Source organism: Pongo pygmaeus, chromosome 17 (assembly GCF_028885625.2).
Source record: "Pongo pygmaeus isolate AG05252 chromosome 17, NHGRI_mPonPyg2-v2.0_pri, whole genome shotgun sequence".
In the NCBI taxonomy this organism is placed as follows: domain Eukaryota; kingdom Metazoa; phylum Chordata; class Mammalia; order Primates; family Hominidae; genus Pongo; species Pongo pygmaeus.
The window spans coordinates 33,825,533-33,838,814 of record NC_072390.2 but is presented as its reverse complement, the minus strand read 5'-3'; positions in this window follow the sequence as shown (position 1 = coordinate 33,838,814).

Sequence of the window (13,282 nt, the reverse complement as noted above, 5' to 3'; positions counted from 1 at the left end):
TCTCACTGTAAGTCCTAGACTTGTTCATTATACAAGGCAATTCCCAGTTTCAGATCTGGATCACTGAGTGGATAATGATGAGAATAGCAACTGATAAGACAGGATAGCAAGAACATTTTTTAGGGAGGATATTCTGCCAAATCTTGATTTTTAATTACTTTCTAGATTAATAAGGCAGAGTAGGGACCCCTGTTAAAGGCCTTGTGGACCCCATCAGTCATAAAAATAAAGGAAACTTTTTGAGTTCCTTCAAGGGAAATTCCAGTCATCCAGTTAGCCCTGAGAAGTAAAATGAGCAACCTGATAAGGAAGAAGGTAGAAATAGCTTAAAACAATAGCCAAGGAAGTTTGAGTCACAAAATGTTTCGTTCCCTATAGAAACTAAAGATAATATATTAACATATGTCCCTGAGTTGTTTTTCAAACACCTGGACCCCCACCAAATGAAAAACGCTGTCCGCTGGCACGTAGACTTCAGATAAGGGGGAACTGTGGTCAGAACTCTGGCCACTGTTCTTTTTTCTAAATTTCTTCCTGAGAGGCCTGGAGGAAGTCATGCACACAGGCCAGAGCTCAACATTCCTTTCTGCTGACCCCAAGTTTTAGATAAAGCTTTGCTCTCTTAACCAATCACAAATCAGAGAATCTTTGACTCCACCTATGGCCCGTAAGTCCCTGCTTCAAGACAGCCTGCCTTCTAGGCAAACTAATGTATAGCCTTCATGCATTGCCTATAACCAACCTTCCTGCCTTTAAAAACTCTTACATGTATGCCATTGGAGAGTTCAGAGTCTTAAGCATTAACTTCCTAATTCCCCATGCTTCACTTTATCTTGCTGCAAATCCTGATACTATTGTTCAGTTTTGCTGCACTGAGCAGGCATACCCAAGTTCGGTTTTGCAACATTAATGATTGATGTAATTAGTTACTCTTGATTCTTTTATACTCCTGTAGAATTTCTTCAAAGCTCAGTTACAGTCCTTGTCATTCATACTTCATTGTATAGTTCTTTCTAATCACAAGTTAGTTCCTTACAGCTCATCTCATTGTATCTGTCATTGTTCTTACTAAAATCCTCTGCACATAGTGAGTAATTGGTAAATGCTTGATGAAGGAATTGGATTTATAGCTCTAGATAACAGATTTACAATAATACATTAAATAAGTAAATGTAAGACTAATAGTTTTACATTAAATTTAATAATGCAAGGTCTTTATAAACTTGGTTACAGAAAAACTGACTTAAATTTTGTAAGAAAGCTATCAGTAAAGGTGGGAAAGGGGGGCTTTTTAATGTCATAACATGTCCATTAAGTAAAGTTTACAGGTGCTTCAGTAGCATGGGTCTGTTTTTAAGCCATAGACAATGTAATTAGCAGGTGAGATTCCAGACCTCCAATTCAAGGGATTTAGTATAAGATCAATAAGCAGTTGTGAAGAAGGCAATAATCAAAGGTGAGAAAATGAGAAAGTATATGCAAAGATTCAGTTCCACATATCCTTTTATCATTGATAATAGTAATGAGGTATGAAGCCATTGCAGATATAATTGTCTTAATATGATCAGAGTGAGCTCACATCACTGAGCACCCTATGGACAGGGTAGTAGAGAGGTGAAAAGAGGTTCTTCCCTGATCACAGGCTGTCTTTTTACTGTCAATAGCCTCTGACCCGACAGAATAATTAGCTTCTATTGTGTTAACCTGTGTTAGCCAGCAAGTAGAAGCGCAGGCTATTGCAGCTATAGAGAGTTTTTTTTCTAACCCAATAACATAATCTTTGTACCGAGACCTTCCTTCAGCAGCTGTTGTAAAGATAATAAAGGCATCTCCCAGCAATACCTTTTTTAAAAAATTATCTGTCAAGGCTAAATTTTATGTTCTTTCATACTGTGACTGGAAGAGAATTTACGATTTTTCAGACTACTATATCATTCCCAAAGCAGCAGAGGATTGTGTAAATGTGTGGTATACATTATAAAAGTGGAAAGAAAAACATTAATAACAGATATGGTAGGTATGAAGTCTTTTTGTAAATAAATATTTTGACAGTTGGGTGTTTACTGGCTAAAGAAAATATGGATTAGACCATTGACAAGCAGTCTGTTTATTAGCTCTTGAGCATCAAAAATTACAAATGATGTTGCTTTATTGGTTTATTATAATTACTGTGTTCCCTTATCCAAGGAAGGCTAGTAGCACATAAGGATTTCTCAGCTAAAACACATAGTTTTGAGAATGAATTGATTTCCCTGAGCCTTACTTAGGGCCTTGACATTTCCAGCTTTTCATTCTCCATTGTTTAAGTTTTGTGGATACTCATTCTGTTTTCCATTACAAAGATCTGTTTGGTCTTTACTATGTAATCATATCTGTGACTATTTCTCTATTAAAAACCTTCCATTAGTTTCTATATAAGTTTATTTATGGATCCCAGTTCCTATCCTGAAGAATAGAAGGCGTTTTTTGCTTATCCGGTAAAAATGATAGGTATTGACTATTTTAGGGGCTAAAAATAAGAGTGTTGCAGGATTAAGAAAATGCCTTCAAGTACCACATATATACTATCAAAATCGATCTGATATTTAAATCCTTATGAATGCAGAAAGAACTCTTTTGGACAAATCAGTTGTCTTCAGCATCCTATCTATATTTGTAAATAAAGTTTTATTGAAACACAATCATGCCCATTCTATGGTCAGTGGCTGTTTTTGCTCTATAGTGGCAGAGCTGAGTAGGTATGACAGACTTCTGTGGTGACCTTATAGCCCACAAAGCTTAAAATATATAAGATCTGCCCTTTTACACAAAATATTTGACAACTCCTAGGTATTGGAAGTTGTCTGGTAGTCCTTGCTGTCCTCAATTGTGAAAAGACCAACTACCACACACAGACACACACACACACACTTTCATTTAGGAAACACACTACATGGGAAGCAAGTATCAAACAAGAGCAGAGAGTAACTGCCTTCCTTTCTGTGTAGGCCTATATTTCTAGAGTAAGTATGGTACCAAATGTACCTAAAATATATGTTTGTGTTGTTTTATGTACTATTTTAGAGCTTAGTTCTTCCACATAATCATTTAATTTTATTATAATAGCCTCATAAAGTAGATAATGCAGACCTTATTGTGCTGACTTTCCTTATAAAAAAGTAAAGTTTTAATGTAGAACTTCATTAAGTACCCAGCAAATAAATTTAATGAAAATCTCATCCCTAAGCTTAAAACTTATATATCTGTCAGTCCTCTTTTGGCATAGAAGCTGTTCTGTCTTTACTGTACTGTTTCCTCTTTCTGGGAATATGGAAAGACTACTTTTCCTGGCTTTCATACCATTAGTTTGGGTCTTGAGATAGAGTTTTGATTGATGGGTTGTGGGTGAAAATGATGTAAGATATATCTAGACTTTGTCCTTAAAAACATCTCATGCTACCTGCCAGTTCATTTTTCCTCTGCCTGTGGATAGCATAGTTGCAAGATAAGGGAGGTGGCTACTTTTCCAAATTGCATTGTATTTTTTGAGAGTAAGAAATAAGTCTTGTTTGGTACAAGCCACCAAGATTTGGAAGCTATTATTACAGCATAGTGTAATTTATCCTTATTAATACATAAATGGAATCTTCCTTAAAATGTATCGGTCATATTGAAAACATTGTATTCAAAATCAGGCTCATTCTCTTCATCCTCTTCCTTCTACTTACTTCAAATATACCCCTTCCATAGGTGAACATCCTCTCTGAAATTAAAAAACAAAAAAGAAAAAAGAAACAACCACCACAACAAAAAATGAGTTCTTTCTATATTCTTTTCTTTCCCCTGACTCTCAGATCCATCTTTGCCAAAACTCTTAAATATATCACCTATCATGTGTTTGTGGCCATTTTACTGACTGACTTGCTTTAAGAGTTTTCTAAGATGACTATTATGTCACCTAATAATAGCATTTTGTTCTTCCATTAAAAGTCTGTGCTTTATTTTGTTATGTCCTCTAGAAAACACTTGCAGAGTATTGCAATAATAATCATCCTAATTTCTTGGGTTTCATAAAAAGGTGATGTTTGCTGTAGTTTTGAATAGATATTCTTTATCAAAATAAGGAAGTTTCCCTCTAGTATAAGTTTACCATGACTTTTAAAATAATAATGACAATATTGTTTTTTAAATTCCCAATAATCCTTCAAGAATCACTGTAGGTCACCTCCTTTCTTAAAACTTTTTTTTTTTGAGACAGGGTCTCACTCTGTTGCCCAGGCTGAGTGCAGTGGCACGTTCATGGCTCACTGCAACCTTGACCTCCGGTGCTCAAGCCATCCTCCCACTTCAGCCTCCCAAGTAGCTGGGACTACAGGGTGTGCTGCCGTGTCCAACTAACTTTCATATTTTCTGTAGAGACAAGGTTTTGCCATGTTGCCTAGGCTGGTCTTAAACTCCTGGGCTCAAGCAATGCACCCACCTTGGCCTCCCAAAGTGCTGGGATTATAGGCCTGAAACACCACACTTGGCCAGTTTTTAAAACTTTTATGTAAATATTATTCACCTCTGGATTCACATACCACCTTTTGCATGTGTTATCACATTGTACTGTAATTGCTTGTTTACTTTTCTATCTTCCTTACAAGCCTGTCAGTTTTAATGAAGAAGCTTTGTTTTCCTTATCTTTGTGTCCTTACTACTCAAAAAAGTTCCAGTTGTAGAACTATATATTCAATATTTGTGCAATAAATGTATCCATTTCCTTTTCTGTATCTGCTGATTGTATGGAGTAATAAAAATTACCTTATAGATCAGGAGAATTGGGTTTGAATTTTGACTTTGCAGAACCTGAGTTGATTAAAATGAAATATGATGCTTTATTAGGACATTGTCCATCACAACTCTTTGCTAAGTGAAGGGTTGATATAGTTTGGATGTCTCGCTCAAATCTCATATTGAATTGTAATCCCCAGTGTTGGAGGTGGGGCCTGGTGAGAGGCATTTGGGTTATGGGGGCAGATCTCTCATGGCTTGGTGCTCTCCTGTTGATAGTGAGTGAGTCTCAACAAGATCTGGTTGTTGTAAAGCGTGGCACCTCCCCGCACCCATTCTTCTTTCTTCTGCTTTTGTCATGTGACATGAAAGTACCGCTTTGCCCTCTGCTGTGAGTGCAAGCTTTCTGAGGCCTCCCCAGAAGCAGATGATATTGCTATGCTTCCTGTACAGCCTGCAGAACCATGAGCAGATTTGGCCTCTGTTTTTATAAATTACCAAGTCTCAGATATTTCCTTATAGCAATGCAAGAATGCCCTAATACAAGCGTTACTCCATTATCCTTTTCTTGGCTCTTGGTTTGCCCCATATTAGTTCCCTAGGCTCTTAGGAATGTAACTACAAAGCTGTAATCTTACCTGGGGTGTTCCAAGTCAATTTAACTGGGGTTCTACCCTGATTCTTTGTTTATATTCCAGTTCTCTTCTGAGTCTCCATCTATGTTCTGGGGTTTGAGAATCCAGTTGAGGGCCAGCTGAATCCCTACAACCTACCCAATTTTTTTCTCCTGGCACTTGGACTATGATGATATACTCTGTGTCAAAAATGTGAGGTTTCTGCTGCTGCATTACCATTCATTAGTTGAGACCCAGGTTTTTGACTGATTGTCATAAACATGGTTGGACAGGAAGCAGGGGGTGGTACTGAATTGTGAACCAAATTCACAATTTGGTTAGTTAGTCTTAGCTTCAGTCTTGCCTAGTGTTGAAGTCTCAAAGAGGTCTACATCTTTATAACTTATGTTTATGAAAAGGGGAAATGAAATTCTAACACTGAGGTTATAGAGAAGATATGATCGTTTTAGAACACATGTTGAAAAGAAAGGCGACTCATGTGGGCACTTTATTCTCAGAGCAAATGAAGATGCATATCTGGAATTTCATCATGGAAGGCAGGTCAGGGAGCCATGTATGGGAACTAGGATATTAGATGGGGGATTTGATGTTTGGAAACAGTGATGTTAATTGCAGAAGCACCATTATAACTACAAGGATAAGACCTCTATTTAGGACTGTGAATCCATCCTGTCAAAGTCATTCCTGAATGAAATTCTCTCTAAATCTGTGATAAAAAGAACTGCTGTAGATGTTTGAAACCTGAGTAGAGGGTGAAAACCTGGTGAAGGTCCCTTTTGCTTTGAGAAACTATTGGAGACTAATCATTGCTAGAGAAAATGCCCTATAAGTAATGGTTGTTGATACATTGAAAAGAAGAGAGAAAAGGATTAAACTGTCATCATCACTGAATTGCCATTAGAAAATGCCCTGTGTATAAATATAATGCTGTTTTATGCCAAAACCCTTGGTGAAAAGTCATGCAATGTGAAATATATACAGTAATTGTCTTGGGAATCATTAGCCAGGGGTCAAAGAACGTCATGAAAAGTGCTTAGCATGTTGACCCACCTATGCCTTTTTGCTGCTAAAAACCATCCCTACCCATGGAATTGTATGGTTCCCAGTAATAATACCTCATTCATGCTTTTATTTATTTATTTAATGTTTCTTAAATATTCATTCTTTTCCAAGTAGGACTAGAACAGAAGGCAGGAGAAAAAAATACTGAAGCACTTCTCTTGTACAGGTTGTGAAACATGCAACAACAGCCCCATGGTAATGAACATGAAAAATTATGCTTTGTCAGAGTTTGGGTCAGAGCAATGCCCAAACAAGTGTGAGGATATGTAACTTAGGCTATATTCAAGTTACACCTAAGGGTATACTCAGGTACTAATGTAAGCAAGAATTTAGTGTCTGTTACCTTGGTTTGTTTGGAATCATTAAATGTATGTTGAAAATGCAAACCATTTCTGTGATGGGCAGGAGAAAGGTAATTTAGAGCTCCAGGAAACCTCACCTCTTATGTAAACCTCCTGTGAAGGAAAAATTCTTTTGTAAATTAGAGATTAAAACAAAGTTTAATTTTAGCCCAAAATATAATTAGAGACCTCTTTAGTCTGCTCCCCAGTGGGATCAAAGGAAGTACCCCCCAGAGAAGTGAGTCATAAACAGCCAATGTTCCAGGGCAAAGAACATTATGTACTCTGTGACAACCCTGCTGTGTTCTAATTAATGTTCATTAAATGAGCCCTCTGTCCAAAAGTGATCCCCCTCTTCTTTTTAATAAAAAGAAAGATAAAATTCCAGAGGTATGTAGGAGGATTAAAAAAATGAAGATATTTATTAGTTTATAAGGGTGATTCCTTCATAGGCGGGCCATTTTGCCGCTTGCCAAAGACACACTGGGGATGGGGAAGGGAGGGAGATATGCAATCCATCTTTGGGTCATGCAGCTTCCTAATCTCACCACTAAGACCTCTTACCTGATTTGTTCAGTCCTCCTCCCCTCTTTTGGGGCTAAACAGGTCCTAAGCATGAGGATTCCTAAAAATCCCTATCCAAAGTTTGTCATTCAATTCAGTGCTTACTTTTCACTGAATTTGTGCTCCAGTCCTAGCAATCAGTCTTTTGTTGTATGACGAAGCTCGCAGTTTATATTGCAGTTCTGGTAAAAAGATCAGTGTCTTACTCCTCAATGTCTGATGCTGTCATTTGGCCTCTTGAATATATTCCAGTGCTTCCAAAAATAGGCCCTAAAATATTGGCACAAGTTCTTCTGGGGCTAATTCTATTCCGAATTTTAGCAGTTTTGGTGTGTAGATTCTATTGCTATTCCTTTCTGATGTTGAGTCCCCTTCTACTTGGTTTTCCTACTGCCTATGCTTCCATATCCATAATCGTATTCTCCCCTAAAATCTGTGCTTATTCTCCAGCTAATAGCTATGCTACCCAAAGGCAAATTATTTACTCTCCCTGAGATTCAGTTTCTGCAATTATCAAATAAGTGAGTTGAAAAGCAAGATTCCTAACACTGTTATGATCTTTCCCAACTCTGCATATGTAGAAAGTGCATTCTTGTAGCTGTTGCTAAAAGGACCTGTTTCAGAGTTCAATAATGCTATTTTGCTACTCTGTTCCAAACTGACATTACTCAAAACTATAAATGCATTAGTTTTCTACTGCTACATAATAAATGATAAGCTTAGCTGCCTCAGACAACGTACATTTTCTGTGAATTAGAAGTCTAGGCACAGGTTCTGAGTCATTTTCTCAAGGTCTCACAAAATTGCAATCTAAGTGTGGGCTGGAAGTGCAGTATCATGAGTTTTGAGGTCTTCCACAGTCACTGCTTGATCAAAAAAATTAGTCTCATGGGTATAGGACTGAAGTCCTCACCCCCAAAAGATTGTGTACTCTTCCCTGCCATGTGACCTGTCTTCAGCCAGCTACAGTTTGCTTTTTTCAAGGGCAACAAGCAAGCATCTTGGCTATTTCTTTCATTTCTGACCTATAGACCCTCTTTTAAAGGGCTCACCTGATTGGGTCAAGCCCAATCAAGATAATCTCTCTTTTGATTAACACAACATCAACTGATCTGGGAACTTGATTACATTTGCAAAATCCTTTCACCTTTGCCATATAATGTCACATGATCAATGGAGAGCTCACCGATAAAATTCAGAGTGAACACTCCAAGGTTGGCATATATTTTATGGAGAGAGAATTTTGGGCTATCTTATAATTCTGCCTACCAAAATAATCCTATTCACATTGGAAAAAAGATAATTTTCTTCAGTTTTTTACACGAAGAGTATCATCCATTGTTTATCATTTAACAAGTGAAATAAACTTCTGTCAAGTATCTAATGTCAATTAATATTTATACGTATTGTTGGAGCATTGTCTATACTGTAGAATATCTTCCACAAGCACAGGAAAGTAAAATGTCACCATGCTTACAAATCTGTTTCAAAGAATTTGTTATGTAACATGTAGATATAGGATTTTATGAGGCAGTTTTCTTCTAATGGTTAACAATAAGCTTAAAACAATAACTGCACACACTCCCAGATGATTAGCTTATGGCAATAACTCAACCAATAATACCGTTGTTACTGGTTAGAGGACATTTGTCTGCTACACACAGAGCATTCTGTAGGGTTCATGTTAGGTGAGAAGGGAGTGGTTTGCTCCTTCACTGTGTCATTGGACCTCATCCCCTGATGCTTGATCTGTTGAGACTCATTCTTCCAACAGACATTCTCTGAGGTCCTCCTATGAGGGAGGCACTGCATTAGGCACTGATGGTATTAAAGTGAACATGACCACATATATCTTTAAAGAGCAAAATCTACAGGGAAAAGATGTAAACCCAATGTTAGAATGCAGTATGAAATTGATGTAAGAGAGATACATTCAAAGCTTATAGAAGCAGGGAGAAAATTCTTTAAGCCCTGAGCAGTGTTGAACCACAAGGAAAGACTTCACAGAAAAGGTCACATTTAAACTCATTCTTAAAGGATGAGCAAAAGCTCATATGTGATCTAAAGTCATGGGGACTTTAGGTTGAGGGAAGAATTTCAGTAGGACACAAGGACATTTGATGAATGTTCCAGATGACACACAGTTTTGGCTGGGGTGAAATAATGAAGACCCCCCCCCCCCCATTTGCCACCGGGGCATATATACCAAATAAGCGCGGTTTTTGCTTTGTTTTTGTTTATTTGATATGGTATTCCTGCTTTGTGTATGTATCATATCCATCTTCCCATAGTTCTGCTTGTGGAAACTCCTTGTTCTGTCCTCAGATGCTCATTGTTCACAAGTAAGTCCTCAACCTTTCAACTTGTCGTTTCAGGCCCACCATAATCCATTTCCAAAATTCTTTTTCAATTTTTATAGTGTGATCAGTTTCCCCCTTTCTTAAAACTCTTCATTTCACGTAGAATAAAACCCATATACCTCAACATGGCCTTGAAGGTTCAACATGCTCTAGCTTCTGCCTCTTGGACCCAATCTCATGACACGTGTGCTTCAGCTCCAGCTTCAGGCTTCTGGAAAGCATTGACCTGCTTCAGGAATGGCCATCTATTGACCACCTTCCTCTGGTTGAAATGCTTTTCCCCAGGGTTGTCGTGGGACTGGAGCCATCCACTGGGCAGAACTCAACATAACCACCAACTCCTTGGAGAGTGCTCCCTTGATTCTGCATTGTTATTAGTCCTCCCTGCACATCATGGTTGGCCATTTCACTCTACTTATTTTTTCCTTAGTGCTCCTCACATCATAAAGTTGTCCTTTCTATAATTTTCATTTTACATTTTTATCTGTTATTGTCAGAATGTAAACTCCTTGGCTGTGTTCCCTATCATATCTCTGGAGCCCACAACAGTGCCTACCTGGCAAGAAGTAGACAATACATTTGTGTTAAACAAGTGAATGAGAAAAGCATGACTCTTATCTCCCCTCATTGGTCATGTCTGTGGCTCTTTTGCAAATGTCCTCAGTTAATGCCTGGAAAAGTCACTATTTTCTCATTGGTTTCCTTATATTGTTCCCTTGCATTGCCTTCTATATTATTATATTTTCTCTCTGATCATTCAAGTGAAGCAGAAATTATGATATACACATATTACATGTTCTTAGCTCCCACAACAACTTTGTGCATTTTTATACATAATGGACACCTCCTAATATGTATCTTCTATTGAATTGTCCATATTTGGGTAATCACTAATTTGATTATTGGCAAAAGAATGTTTTCTGGAGTATATGAAGGATTACTGTCTGCTCTCCTTTGCCTTGCGGCAGGCACTGTTGAAAAGGCTGCATATCATGCTGCTTGTTGGTGTTTCTCCTTCAGGAGCATTTTTGCACTATATATCACAGAACATCTAAGAAGAATTAGTAAAGTTCAACTTAGATACAATTTATAGCACATCAAGTCTAAGAGTAGAATTGTAGAATTGGGAGCCACACTGTGACCTGAAAGCAATTTTTATTGATTCAACTAGGTTTTAATAACATCAATCAGGATGTACTCTGACAGCCACTTGATATTTTTTGGCTATGGTGAGAATTTCACTGACATATTTAGACTCTTTCCTCATCTGTCTCCTTGTCTGCTGTCCTCTCTTTACTATCAAAATCCATTTATGGCCAGATCTGTTGACTCAGGGGCACTGGCCTTTTCATAAATATGGTAGAAAAAGAGAAGGTTTTTCAGGCTGCCTTTGCCTCTCTATTTCATGATGCTAGGCATGGTAATACAAAAGCAGTTGCCCTGTTCTTTGATAAAAAATGTATCTGATCTTAACCATATAAGATTTAAATATTCCTTTAAAAATGTAAAAGAGTGAGGCACAGTTTTATGGTGAAAACTTTTCAAGTAGTTTTTTACTGTTTTTTACTGTAAGGGAAGGACATTTTGGAACTGGAATCCACTCAGATTTAATTGCAATTCTGCTGAATTTTTAAGAAGTCATTAATTGTGCTTATGCAAATTCACTTTCTTCTTCCCTGCTTTTGCCAAATGAACCATACAAATCGCTAATGAATACAAGGGGGAAAATGTCTAGCAAAGAAACAGAGTGCTTTCCTTTATTTTCTTACATTGTTATTTTGCCTCCTTCTGTATACTTTTTCTGAGCCTCTCAGATAAAAATTGTTTCTTTGTTTATAAATCTGATGTAATTTTCATATACTTCTCACTTGTATTCTTGTTAGTTGTATGGCTCTATCTTTTACTACTTTGGAATGGTTTTTTCATTCATCTTTTTAATAATGACTATGTCAGTTACTGAATTATAACAGGAACTTAATGCCCATTGAACTAAGCATAGTATGTTGATAGTATGCTCAGATCTTACAAAAATATTTGTTCGACATCTATTATGTGCAGGCACTATATGTATTTGATGTATAAAAATGAATATAAGACATTATCACAACTGCTAACTTAGAAGAAAGAACATGTAGGGATTTAAGTCAAGACTGTATTTTGGTTGGCTTATGGAACTATTAAATGGTAGAAATAAAATCCAAACTTAGAATTTTCATGTGTTTTTACATTTTGAAGCAGCAACTGTAAATATCACTTTTTCCATGGTAAATCAGCTACTTTTTGTTTTTGCTGAAGGAGCAAGAATACCTTTAGCAGTATTTTGGAAAATTATAATTGAGTTTGGTCATGCAAGCACTTAGAAAAAAGTTTTGCCAAATAATTGTATGACTACTAAAAGGGTTTGTGATATGGCACGGGCTATGATCAGCAATATACCCTCATCGCGTTCATTTCTTAAATGAATTTAAATAAAGTAATTTAACCATAAATAATTTATTATTTGAGGTAATTATATAATAATTTCCACTTTCCAGAACTGTAAACCAAGGCTTAGCTAAAGATGTAGAATAACTTTCCCAAGGTCATGACATAAATGGAGCAGAGATTTGAACTACCATCTACTCTTCTGTTATTACCTTTAACCAGCTTGCTTTTCGGCCAGATAAATGAGTTTGTGGTAAATTCCTGCCCAATGTTTCGTCAAGTAAGTGCGGGATTGAGCCTTCAGCACTACATAAATACATTTGAATTTTCTTCAAATTATCACTAGGTGGCAGTGTATCAAACCTTAATTCAGAATGTTAAAGCTTATGCGTTAGTAGTGTATTGAAATTTGTCTCAGATGTAAACTGTAAAAAGTGATTGGTAGATGTTCAGATGAAAATTAAACTGAGGACAATATTTTTATAATGCCATTTGAAATTTAAATTCTAGACAGTATACTTTTGGATATGTGCTTTTCTTCTGTAGCTCTTTTATTTGAAGAGACAGGCCATATATCAATTTTGATATTTTCTTATTTTCTATATGATACATAAATAAGTATGGTTTCTATTAAAATGTAACTTTTTGGTCTGAAATTTGCAGTATGGTTCATATATGAAGATGCTTTGGCAGGTTATGAGAGTTTTGGCTTTTATGAGTCAGAATAGAATTCCTCTAATGACATAAATAATGCAATACAATTATGAGCATTATTATAGGGTCTTTTAAAAATGAACACTGTTTAAATGCTCTATATAAATATACATTTGAAATAAGGCGCATTATGATTTGTATCTATTAATATTACTTTCAGTTCCTAATTATCTTTTTCAGTTAATAATACCCTTTTTTAACCAAAATAGTTGATTACTTCCGTTGAAGAGGCACAATACTGTAATTCTGATATTTCAGATAGATTGACACAAAATAAACCAGAGATGGCATTTAGAATTTTATATGCCTTAAGTGCAATTTTTAATTAAGGTTTTCTCTTCTCATTGCTAGATTTTCTAATTATATTCAAATAATAATGGGAAAGACCTTTCTAAGGAAGCCAAAACAATATGCACATCTATACTCTTAA